This window comes from Octopus sinensis, linkage group LG14 (genome assembly GCF_006345805.1).
Source record: "Octopus sinensis linkage group LG14, ASM634580v1, whole genome shotgun sequence".
In the NCBI taxonomy this organism is placed as follows: domain Eukaryota; kingdom Metazoa; phylum Mollusca; class Cephalopoda; order Octopoda; family Octopodidae; genus Octopus; species Octopus sinensis.
Window position 1 is genome coordinate 68335169 of NC_043010.1, and position 12664 is coordinate 68347832.

Consider the following 12664-nt stretch of genomic DNA (forward strand, 5'->3'; position numbering starts at 1 on the left):
TTGTTGTTATTGAAGATACATACATGGCAGGATATGTATGTGTATGTAGATATGTGTATGTTTATGTTCACGCCCTTAAGTGTATGTATGCGTGTATTGTATTTAAATATAGGCAGATACGTACAGAGCAGTCTCAAGTGTTGAGAACTACTTCAAGCATACGTAAATTTTATTGATACGTACATATATACACACACACGCGCGCGCACACATATATACAATTAGATGCCTCTGTGTTTTTACATATATAAAGGTGTATGTGCATATACATATATGTGTGCGTGTATATATAATATACATAAATACATACAGATAATTATATATATATGATATATATTATATATATATGCATAATGATATATATATACACACACTACGATATATATATATATATACGCATAACGATTTATATACATATATATATAATCATATATATATGGATGTGTATATGTATATATATATATAATTATATGAATATGTGTATATATATAATATGTATCTATATATATATATATATATATATATATATATTATATATATATGAATATGTGTATATATATATATATGAATATGTGTATAATATAGTATATGAATATGTGTATATATATATATATGAATATGTGTATATATATATATATATATGAATATGTGTATATATATATATATATGAATATGTGTATATATATATATATATGAATATGTGTATATATATATATGAATATGTGTATATATATATATATATATGAATATGTGTGTATATATATATATATATGAATATGTGTATTTATATATATATGCATATGCATATAAATATATATAGTATATATGAATATGTGTATATATATATGAAATCATAATTTATTTATTAAATTATTATTGATATATTTTTGAACAGTGTATTTCTAAATACTGTAGGATGCCATTTTTATATGCAAAAAAATTATTGTATACATGTATGTTGTTGTGTGTTCGTCAATGCATGTCTCAGCTAATAAACAGCCTGGCGCAAAATTCACGTAGTTTTAATCAATTAAAAAATTATTATTTAAATAATAAATATATCTCTACCATATCTGTGCATGATCCAGAAAAGTTTTTAAAATGCGTTCATTGCAGACTTTTCCCCTCTTATGACTATAGGAATTACACTGTTCCTGGAGATGATACCTCTATCACTCTTTCTCTGAAGCATTATATACCCAGGTATATATGTGCACTTGCTTATGTGTTTTTTTCTCCTCTCTGTAAGCAAATACGAAGGGATAGCTTTTGTTGTTTTCCGTCTCCCAAGTTTTGGAAATGAGCTAATTCCATAAGGAGCTCTGAAAAAGAAAACAAAAATCAATATTTCGATCGTTATATATATAATGGTTATTACAAATAATGACACCAACTCCCAAGTATATTTTTTAATAATTTTATCTCTATTCAAAATATTGCAGGAGAAACCTCTCAAAACTAAAGCACCATTATTATTATTATTATTATTATTATTATTATTATTATTATTATTATTATTATTATTACCTACTACTATTATTACCATCATTATTATTACTGCTACTATTATTTGAGTTCAAATCCCACCGAGGGCAACTTTGACTTTTATCCCTCCGAGGAAGACTTGGCCTGTCATCATATCGGAGTCATTGAAGCAATTACGAGTTATTGCGCACCGGGGTCGGTGTATTCGACCATCCCACTTCCCCCAAAAAATTTCAGGCTTTGTGCCTACAGTAGAAAATATTATTATTATTATTATTATTATTATTATAATCATTATTACTATTATTTTTTTTTTCTGTCAAATATATCATTGTTTGTTCCTTTAAATGAGGGACTTCTGATATTAATTCTTTTCGAAATATTATTCGATATTATGCCAAATCGATTAGCCATTGTATATATAATATATATATATATATATATATATATATATATATATATACCTATATATATAAACTACAATACCGAACAACTTCCTCTATATTAACATCAACATCAACCGCAATCTAAAAGAATGTAATAAGGATAGTAACACGGATATGACTGTCGGTTATAAAGCAACTTATTTATTCAAACATGTATTATTCTAAAAACAAGTAAAAAATATTACAGTCAGTAAAAGAAATTCGGCTATTTCCCATTTTTTTCTGCCAAAGGAATTTTGACTTCTGTACCTTTTAGGAAGATTAATAATAATAATAATAATAATAATAATAATAATAGTATTAACCACATGTCGCGATCCATTCAAAGATGAATGAATAATGTCGGAATTTAAATGGAATTGAATAAAATGAAACAAAAAAAGAAAAGAAAAGAAATGTGTAAAAATAAATATAAAATAATAACAACGCAAAAAAGTCCGAAATTTAGAATGAAATTATAAAGTACTGATGAAGTTAAAAATAATAACAAAAATAATAAAAAAAAAAGCAACGGAAAAACTAAAATACGAAAGTAAAAGGTTATACTTGCTTGTCATGGAATAATGCTAACACAGGCAAACACAAGAAAAGTGGAATTTTATCATGTGTTAAAAGACAATAAAAAAAAGAGGAAAAAAAGCGAAATAATTAAAAAGCCACACAAATGATTTCTTCAGTATTTTTTTTTTTTTTTTTTGGAATATTTAAATTAATGAAGTACCAAGAAAACAATTCGGTGTTAACATGTTTAATGAACAAACAATAACGTGTGTATACGTTACATATATATATACACATATATACATATACATATATATATATATACATATACATACATATATATATACATATATATATATGCATATATATATACATATATATGTGCACATATATATATATATATATACATATATATATGTGCATATATATGTTCATATATATACATATATATATACATATATATATATATACATATATATATACATATATATATATATATACAGACATACATATTTATAGACGTACGCACATATATATGCATATATATATATATATGTGCACATATATGTAATGTTAATATGAAAGTGTAGGTGATGTCAAAATAAAAGTAATGCTATAAATAATTTATACCAAAATTACCCCTCTCCCCCCCCTCAAATTGTTAATTATACACACGCTCACATATGTGCACTGAGGTAGCATTTTATTGGCAATGACATATATATATATGTGTGTGTGTGCATGTGTGTGTATGTGCGCGCGCTCGTTGGCATATATATATATATATATATATATCCAACTTATGTAGGATTCTTATATACGTAGGTATGCATATGTGTGTATGAGTATGTTTTTGTGTGTGTGTGAATTTGAGATTAGCTGTTTTGGAAATACACGCATACACACACACGTATGCAAATATATATATATATATGTATATATATATATGTTATATATATACATGTATATATATATGTATATATACATGTATATAATATGTATATATATATATATGTATATATATACATGTATATATACGTATATATGTATGTATATATATATGTATGTATATATATATATGCATGTATATATGTATGTATATATGTATGTTATATATATGTATGTATATATATATGTATGTATATATGTATATATATTATATATGTATGTATATATGTATATATTATATAATGTATGTATACTGTATGTATATATATATGTATATATATAATATGTATATATATATGTTATATATATATATATGTATATATATATGTATATATAATATATGTATATATTATGTATATATATGTATATATATGTATATATATATGTATATATATATAGGTATATATATAGTATATATATATATGTATAGTATATATATATTATGTATATATATATATATGTATATTATATTGTATATAATATATATGTATATATCTATATATGTATGTATATAGTGGATATATATATATATGTATGTATATATTATATATATCTATATGTATGTATATATGTATATTATATATATGTATGTATATATGTATGTATATATATATGTATATATATATATATATATGTATATATATATGTATATATATATATGTATGTATGTTTGTGTATATAAAGCAGACGTTGAAATAGCGATATCTTGTTAAACTGTATATTTTGCTTTTCTTCACTTAGTTTAGTAGCAAATGCAAGAAGAAAAAACCTAAATATTTATATACATTTATGACAAATGATTTAAAAAGCTACAGAGGTATATTTATGTACTTGTAACTGTTGTTTGTGCCTGTACAATATGTATGTATGCATACATACATACATATGTATATATGTATACGTACATATATGTATATGTCTGTATATATGTATATATACATGTTCATATATATATATAGTTATTATTAGCCATTTGTTTTTGTTTTTCTATGTGAAAACAATAAAAATATAAACATCAAGTTTTGTTTTAAAAATTTTACTGCTTATATATACATAATATGTATAACATGTACATTTGTTATATACAATGTATATGCCTTATATGAGATATATATATATATATATATAATGTATTATATAAACATATACGCACACATATATAATATATATGTATTATATTATATATATATACATATATATATATAGATATGTATATATAATGTATATGTATTATATATACATATATATGTATGTATATGTATTATATAAGATATATTTCATTGTATATGTATATATATATACATGTATATAATTGCGATAGTTTGAGTATGTAACATTGGAAATGTTAACTGAATGTGTGATGTTTTCTTTGTGTTTAATTTTTTGTATGTTTTATTGACCTTGTTGTTGACCTTTTTTTACTTAATTACATAAAGTGTGATTTGTAAATGTATAAGGTTCTATAATTTGATTGAGATAAGCCTATATAGCTGTACGTATGTCTAAAATAAAAAATTCGCAATATAATATATATATATATATATATATATATATATATATATATGCATTTTTTTAATTAATTCAGATGGTAAATGTATTTTGTTCTTTTGACTAAATGTTGGACGGAAATTAAAAAAAATATATAATATACAAAAAAAATAAATAAATACAAGAAAACTAACTCATCCATTTGAAATTATTAATCTAATTTGAATTTTAGAAAGTCGATGCCACACTGTGATAAAACAACTACAACCCATACGATGTTTTTTTTTATGTTTGCAATTACTTTGAGGGTAAAATACATACAAAATTTACATTTGTTTTTAGTGAAGAAAAAACAATATGAATCAAAAATATTGTATTTGCATATTTTTATATCAACGGGAAAGTAACTTGTAGAAATTAGCTTGCACATTGTTTTATTTTACAATTTCTATTCAGTTTATTAAACTGCTGAATATGCTGTAGATAGATTCGTGCGTATAATACGTTTTTTTTTTATAAAAAAAAAAGACAAAAGAAGAGAAAAACACAGAGAACAAAAAAGCAAAAAAAAAAACGTCAGAAGCAAACAGAAACAAAAAAAATAAATAAAAAGAAAATTCGAGAAAATAAAATAAAATGTCTTCAAACATTATTATTATTATTATTATTTAGCATATCGGATGATATTAGAAATAGCTGAAACTTTTAAAAACAGCGGGAGTAATTTCTATGCAGTACCTAGTTTGTTATACCAAGCTAGTTTAAAAAAAAAAATTCCTTTTGATGCGACTTTATTTCATTTTTGGCGTCAATAAAATAAGTACCAATAATAAACTGATGTCCGTTCTTTCAATCAATCCATTGTTTAAAGAAACGTCTTTCTTCAGAAGTCGTATGAAATCTGTTCTCCAAAATATTTGCTCTAAATGTCGAAAATTATTTGTGTTTGATTTTTTCCTGTTTATTTATTTATATTTTCGGATTTTAACCCAATCTGAACTATTGTATTCATATATGACAACTGGTAACAATATATGCAGGAATAATGAGGATGTTTATGTGTGTAACCGAATGATTTTCTGGTTTAAAGACTCTGTCCCTTGGGGAGTGGAATTTTCGCTACAAATAAGCACATGTTTGAAATCGAGGTAAACCCAGGATTGTTTCTATGCTATTTTGACCCAAGCGGCTTGCGCTGGAAATTAGGATGACCCTATATCATCTATAGTTCTTAAAGCCAGCGAAATGCGAACTACTACCAATAATAGCAATGGAGTTCTAAGTACAGACTTTTATTATTTTGTTTCCATTTCTAATTTATATATACAATGTATGGAGAATTTATGGAGTGAAGTTCCATAAATCCTATCAATTTTGTTAAAAAATGGAGGAGCTAAGTTGTTAAAATATATAAGAAGTTTAATAGTTGCAGACGATCGTTTCGTACAGAGATATAATAATATGAATTCAGAGACTGGGTTGTAAAAAATAAGAGTCGTGAAAGTTTGTGGAATTCCTTTAACTTTTACATAAACTTTATGAAGAAAACACATTTCGTGTAAATTTAGCATACGATGACCCCAATTTACAAATTGACATCTACCAACTGTTTTCCCTCCAGATATGATCCATGAAACATGAAGTGGTAGTCTATTGCTCACATTGAGTCCATTCTCCAAGGAGAAAGCAAACGTTCTTCTTTTCTATCATGAGGCAACATAATTTTTCTTTCAAGCGGTTTTCAAAAGTCGAATTAGAGTTTGCGAACATATTGGGTTGTCCGGAAAGTTCGTGCCGATATTTAAAGGAAAGAAAAAGATCAATAAATACTTACCATTATATTTTTAATCAACCAAGTATGAACCATTTTGTTGCACAATGCGTCTCCATCTTTCCTTTAACTTGAAAATATCCTCTTCCCAGAATTGAGGTGGTTTCATGGCAAATAATTCATCAAGGTATCTTTTTACGTCATCCAAGGAATTGAAATTTTTACCATTAAGACTAGTCTGCAGAGACTTGAATGAGTGGAAATCCAAAGGAGCAATATCTGGGGAATATGGAGGGTGGGGTGACACATCCCAGCCGAGCTGCAGCAATTTTTGTCTGGTTCCCAAAGCATCAAGTGCCGAAAATGAACTTTCTTATCATCCATTTTAAAGGGTTACAGAATTAACACAGGTTATAGGAAGATAAACCTTCTTCCACGAAAATATAGCTTAAACTGTGCTCTAAATGGAGGTGTAGTCAAATCTTATTTTATGGACTCAACCATGTTCTAAAATAAGTTGAAAGGTAAGCTACTATAATCGGCACGAACTTTCCGGACAACCCAATATTTAATTATCATTGAAATGGTATTAGAAAATCGTACATGTTTGGTCTTCCTTTAGGTCCATGTCCAAAATGTAGGATACAGGTGATGATATCCTTTACGGCAGCGAGTGATAGCCGAGGAGGGTAGAAGATATTAAGCGACTAGTATCCATCGATCACCCCTGTCTACTCCGCATCTTTCGTGTCCGATGGCATCATCACTTTGTCTCCAACAATTCGGTGCGACACCAGTGTAAAATCACCTACCTAACGATATGTTTGCGTTGGCTGAGTCATGCCCTCCGTCGTCAACCAGGAGAATTCATCTACGAAGCAATTGCCTCAATTCCCTTCAGGGTTGGCGAAAGCGATGTGGTGGACAACGAAAAACCTGGCTGATGACGGTCAAGGCTGATCTGGAACCCAACCTAGGCCCCCATGTCTACGTCGTTCGCCGCTGGAATAGGGAGTGGTTGGAGATCACGAGGTTGTTAGTCTCAAATCGCCAGGCTTGGTCGGCGTTTGTAAGAGATGCAGCATTGAGGATGAATGAAGCCAGCTCAACTCAGCCCGGGTGAATGCTGTCTCAAGAAAATATCCTTCCACAATTCTCTGTCCTTTGTTTTCTGTGATAGTTCCCCTTCCTGGTGTTTAATGTCTCTTCCAACCAGTTCGTCAAGCTTAACATCCAAGTCATCCCTCTCCTTCTTCTACTCCTTTTCCCACCAATCTTTCCGGTCATCGCTCATTTCTCCAATCCCTTTTTACTCATCACATGACGAAGAGATCTTGGTCATGCACAAGCCGATACCAAGATAAAATTGTGGCAGAACAAGATTGGAAGTAAGGAGAAAAGATACGTAATAAATTCAAAATCAAAAAGCAGATTAACGAAAACCTATGGATTAACAAAAAAGCGGAGAGAGCAACACAAGAAAGGTGAGAAAAGATTCAGCGCCACTTGAAATTGAGGTAATCGGGTTAATTGCTATATTCGACTAATCATTAACAGTCAGCAATACTAATTCAGGTTCAAAAATTTCCCATTATGAATTTTAATTAGGTGTAGGAGTGTCTGTATGGTAAGAAGCTTGCTTACCAACCACATGGTTCCGGGTTCAGTCCAACTGCGTGGCACTTTGGGCAAGTGTCTTCTACTATAGCCTCGGACCGACCAAAGCCTTGTGAGTGGATTTGGTGGACGGAAACTGAAAGAAGCCCGTCGTATATATGTATATTAATGTGTGTGTGTGTGTGTATGTGTGTGCCTGGGTTGTCTCCCCAACATCGCTTGACAACCGATGCTGGTGTGTTTACGTCCCCGTAACTTAGCGGTTCGGCAAATGAGACCGATAGAATAAGTACTAGACTTACAAGGAATAAGTCCTGGGGTCGATTTGCTTGACTGAAGGCGGTGCTCCAGCATGGCCACAGTCACATGACTGAAACAAGTAACAGAGTAACTGCGTAGTAAGAAGTTTGCTTCCCAGCCACATGGTTCTGGGTTCAGTTCCGCTGCATGACACCTCGGGCGAGTGTTTTCTATAACCCTAGGCTGACTAAACCCTCGTCAGTGGATTTTTTTTACGGTAACTGAAAGAAAGCCACCTGATATATATATATATATATATATATACACGAGCAAAACGCCCCCCGTCCAATGGACGGTGCTGAGTTGTCAAACATTTAAACCAAATTTTCTCAAGACAACTTCTCCGACCGTCCCATAGGCCTCCCCTTTGAGAAACACTGATTTAACCTAAATTTGAGACACCAGCAAAAGAAGGAATAATGATAGACTTTTTTCTATTCCAAAGAAAAACGATTTTATTCACACAAATATGCAACCTTAGAGTTTAAAGTACCAGTAATGAAAAGGCTGTTGACTGGGAGAACACAAAAATGGTTTAAACAGTAAGCTTGCCAGGAAAGAAACATGCCTTTAAGCAGTACAAAAACAACAAAAAATGGAAGGTGCAGTCTAGTACAGGTTGAAAAGCAGGACAAAAAGAGCTTTATCAATCGCATTCTCACCTGGAATCGATTTTTGTAATTTTTTCAAGACTTATACACGCCCTGATACCGGCGGTATCTACATATCAAATTTGAGCGCAATCGGATGGAGGATGCCCGAGATCATAGAAGACACACACGCAGATAGACAGAACGGATTTTATATAATAGATATATATAATAGATATATATAAGTAAAAATTCATTTGGGTATTAAATAACCACCTAAGAGATGTTATATATCCAAAGTATTACTGGTTTATTACCTATATAAAGAAAATTGTTATGAATGAATAAGTCATTTGTGTATATAGAAATAATGAAATTGGACTGAATTTGTCATTTATTGATTCAATTATTCAATTTATCATTTTGTTTCCGTTTCTAATTTATATATATATATATAATGAATGGAGAATTTATGCAGTGAAGTTCCATAAATCACATCAATTTTGTTAAAAATGGAGGAGACAAGTTGTTAAAATATATAAGGAGTTTAATTCTTGCAGACGATCGTTTCGTACAGAGGTATAATAATATGAATTCATGACTGAATTAAGTTTAATTAAATATCAACGTATCTTCAGTGCTGGGAAGAAAGAAAAACATAATACAAGTAACTTGTAAAGGAATATAGGAGAAAAAATGGATCTAGGAGATTCATGTTGGTATCCGTGTAAGAGATGGGCGTATATATATATATATATATATATATAGTGAAAATTTATAGAAAAACAAACGACGAAGATAAGTGTATGAGTAACAAGCAAGAGTAATAGTTTGACGCTCGGGCAAATGAAAAAGTCTTTTACATTTCGAGCCTACGCTCTTCAACAGAAAGGATTAAGAGGAAATAAACAGAGCGAGAATGAAAATAATTCCCCAGGGCAACATGGCGAATGTATATATATATATATATATATATATATATATATATATATATATATAAAAGGAAAATTTAGAAAATGGAGATATAGCATTTATATAATTGTTTATCTGCAAAAACCCAACATATTCTCTTACAGCTGTTTCAGTTTGGCCTAAAAGATTAAATTACGTGTGTCTGTAAATTTTTAGCTATATATGTATGTTTCTTTGTGTTTATCCCTTGCCATCGCTTGACACCCAGTGTTGGTTTGTTGATGTCTCCGTCACTTTCTGAGTCGGCTAAAGATTAATATAAAGTAAGTATGGCGTTTAAAAATAAATACTGGGGCCGATTAAAGTCTTCAATGGGTAGCTCCAGCATGGCCGCAGTCCAATGACTGAAAGAAATAGAAGACAAAAGATAATAGAAATGAAATCCGTGCCTTACAAAGAATTGATCTGGGAAAGATCTGTCTCCTCAATAAAATATAGAAAAAATCCCAGTCAAGGGGCAGAATAGGGATATGGAAGCACTCCGTCGGTTACGACGACGAGGGTTCCGGTTGATCCAAATCAACGGAACAGCCTGCTCGTGAAATTAACGTGTAAGTGGCTGAGCACTCCACAGACACGTGCACCCTTAACGTAGTTCTCGGGGATATTCAGCGTGACACAGAGAGTGACAAGGCCGGCCCTTTGGAATACAGGTACGACAGAAACAGGCAGTAAGAGTGAGAGAAAGTTGTGGTGAAAGAGTACAGCAGGGATCACCACCATCCCCTGCCGGAGCCTCGTGGAGCTTTAGGTGTTTTCGCTCAATAAACACTCACAACGCCCGGCCTGGGAATCGAAACCGCGATCCTATGACCGCGAGTCCGCTGCCCTAACCACTGGGCCATTGCGCCTCCACAGAATAGGGATAAGACAACCTATAAACGAGTAGACGTATTCACCGTCCAGGAACCTATGCATATACTTCAATTAATATCTACATGCATTCAGAACAAAGTACCTTTACAGTGCCAAAAATCCTAGCCTGGCGATCAAAATACAAAATTAGGTACTGCAATAGCTTATGATTCAGAGGTTCACAGTTTTTCAATCTCCTCCTTAAGGACTTGGAAGACCTACATAGGATGGATGTAGATGTCTTCAAAACAGAAGTGGATCTACTGCCAAGAGTTCAAGATGAACCAATTTCACGGCAGGAAACGCGAATAAATGCAACAGCATCAAAGTCCTTCAGTCACTAAATCCTTTCTACTATAGGAACAAGGCCTGAATTTTTGGGGGAGGGGGAGCAGTCGATCACAACGACCCCCAGTACTCTACTGGTCCTTAATTTATCGACCCCGAAAAGATGAAAAGCAAAGTCGACCTTGGCGGAATTTGAACTCAGAACGTAGCGACGGGCGAAATACCTCTAAGCCTTTTGCCCGGCGCGCTAACAATTCTGCCAGCACGCCGCCTTGATATTATTAATAATAATAATAATAATAATAATAAATAATCCTCTCTACTATAGGCACAAGACCTGAATTTTGTGGGGAAGAGGGAAAATCGATCATATCGGCCCCAGTACTCAACTGGTACTCGATTTATCGACCCCGAAAGGATGAAAGACAAAGTCGACCTCGGCGGAGTTTCAACTTAGAACGTAGCAATAAACGATCCTTCATTTACCAAATGCCAACTATTAAAGGAAGATTAATGAAGGTGTAGCTACAGTAGTAGTGGTGACCCGGGACGACCTCAACTCTCGAACTGAAAGAAATAAAAGCGAGAGAGTACGCCATTCACTACAGCATTCCGAAACTTCTACAAACCGCGTGGACGCCGGCAACAAGTGGATCTTGTAATCAGTGGAAATTTTGTCTTTACGGAAGAAACGAAAGAGAAATCACTTCAATATAACTGAAGGCCATCAGGAGAACACATACACACACACACACAAACACACACTTGCATACAAACACACAAACATAGGCTTACTAAGAACATGATCTTGTATTTCTCAACCATACGTGTCGTTGAGTATCACATGACGATCACTCTATTTTCGTTATCAGATAATCTGTGTGATATCGGTGACAATATATCTCAACTCTAAATCATACATGTTCTACACTTTATGACTTGTAATTATAGACACATTTTATAGCATGCCATGCCGCTTTTCCTCATCATATTTCGATCTACTTTAGGGAAATCGTATACCTATAATATCATATAAAAAAAAAACATCTTAAAAGCTGCTATTGCAGAAGACATGAAATAGCACTATTTCATGGATGTTCTTTGTCATTTTACGTACATATACACCGCCAGTGTGCGGGTGTATGTAATTTTAGCCAACCAGTATCCTCCATTGCTGATATACCAGAAGTTACGATTTTCTGTCTCCATGGACTGCTCACACACACAGGGACGAGACAACGAAGTCGAGACCTTTACGTGGTCTCTCGAACTGCTAGAAATAGTAACCAAATCGTCTTTAATCTACGTCATAACTACTAAAAAGCACAAAGGCGACTCATTGTGCCACAGAACAGTCGATTTCTTCGCTTGCGTGGGGTCTAAGTGCTTTCTATTTGAATTAA

General features: G+C 31.5%; 1 long non-coding RNA gene across 2 annotated transcripts in view; it reads right to left on the reverse strand.

Moving 5' to 3' along the window:
• Window positions 1-1074: 1074 nt before the first annotated feature.
• Window positions 1075-12664, reverse strand: part of LOC118766042 — a 50321-nt gene continuing 38731 nt past the window's right edge. For both annotated transcript variants that reach the window (XR_005001967.1, XR_005001968.1), the window contains one exon: window positions 1075-1322. This is a non-coding gene — a long non-coding RNA (uncharacterized LOC118766042). The remainder of the gene's footprint in view (window positions 1323-12664) is intronic.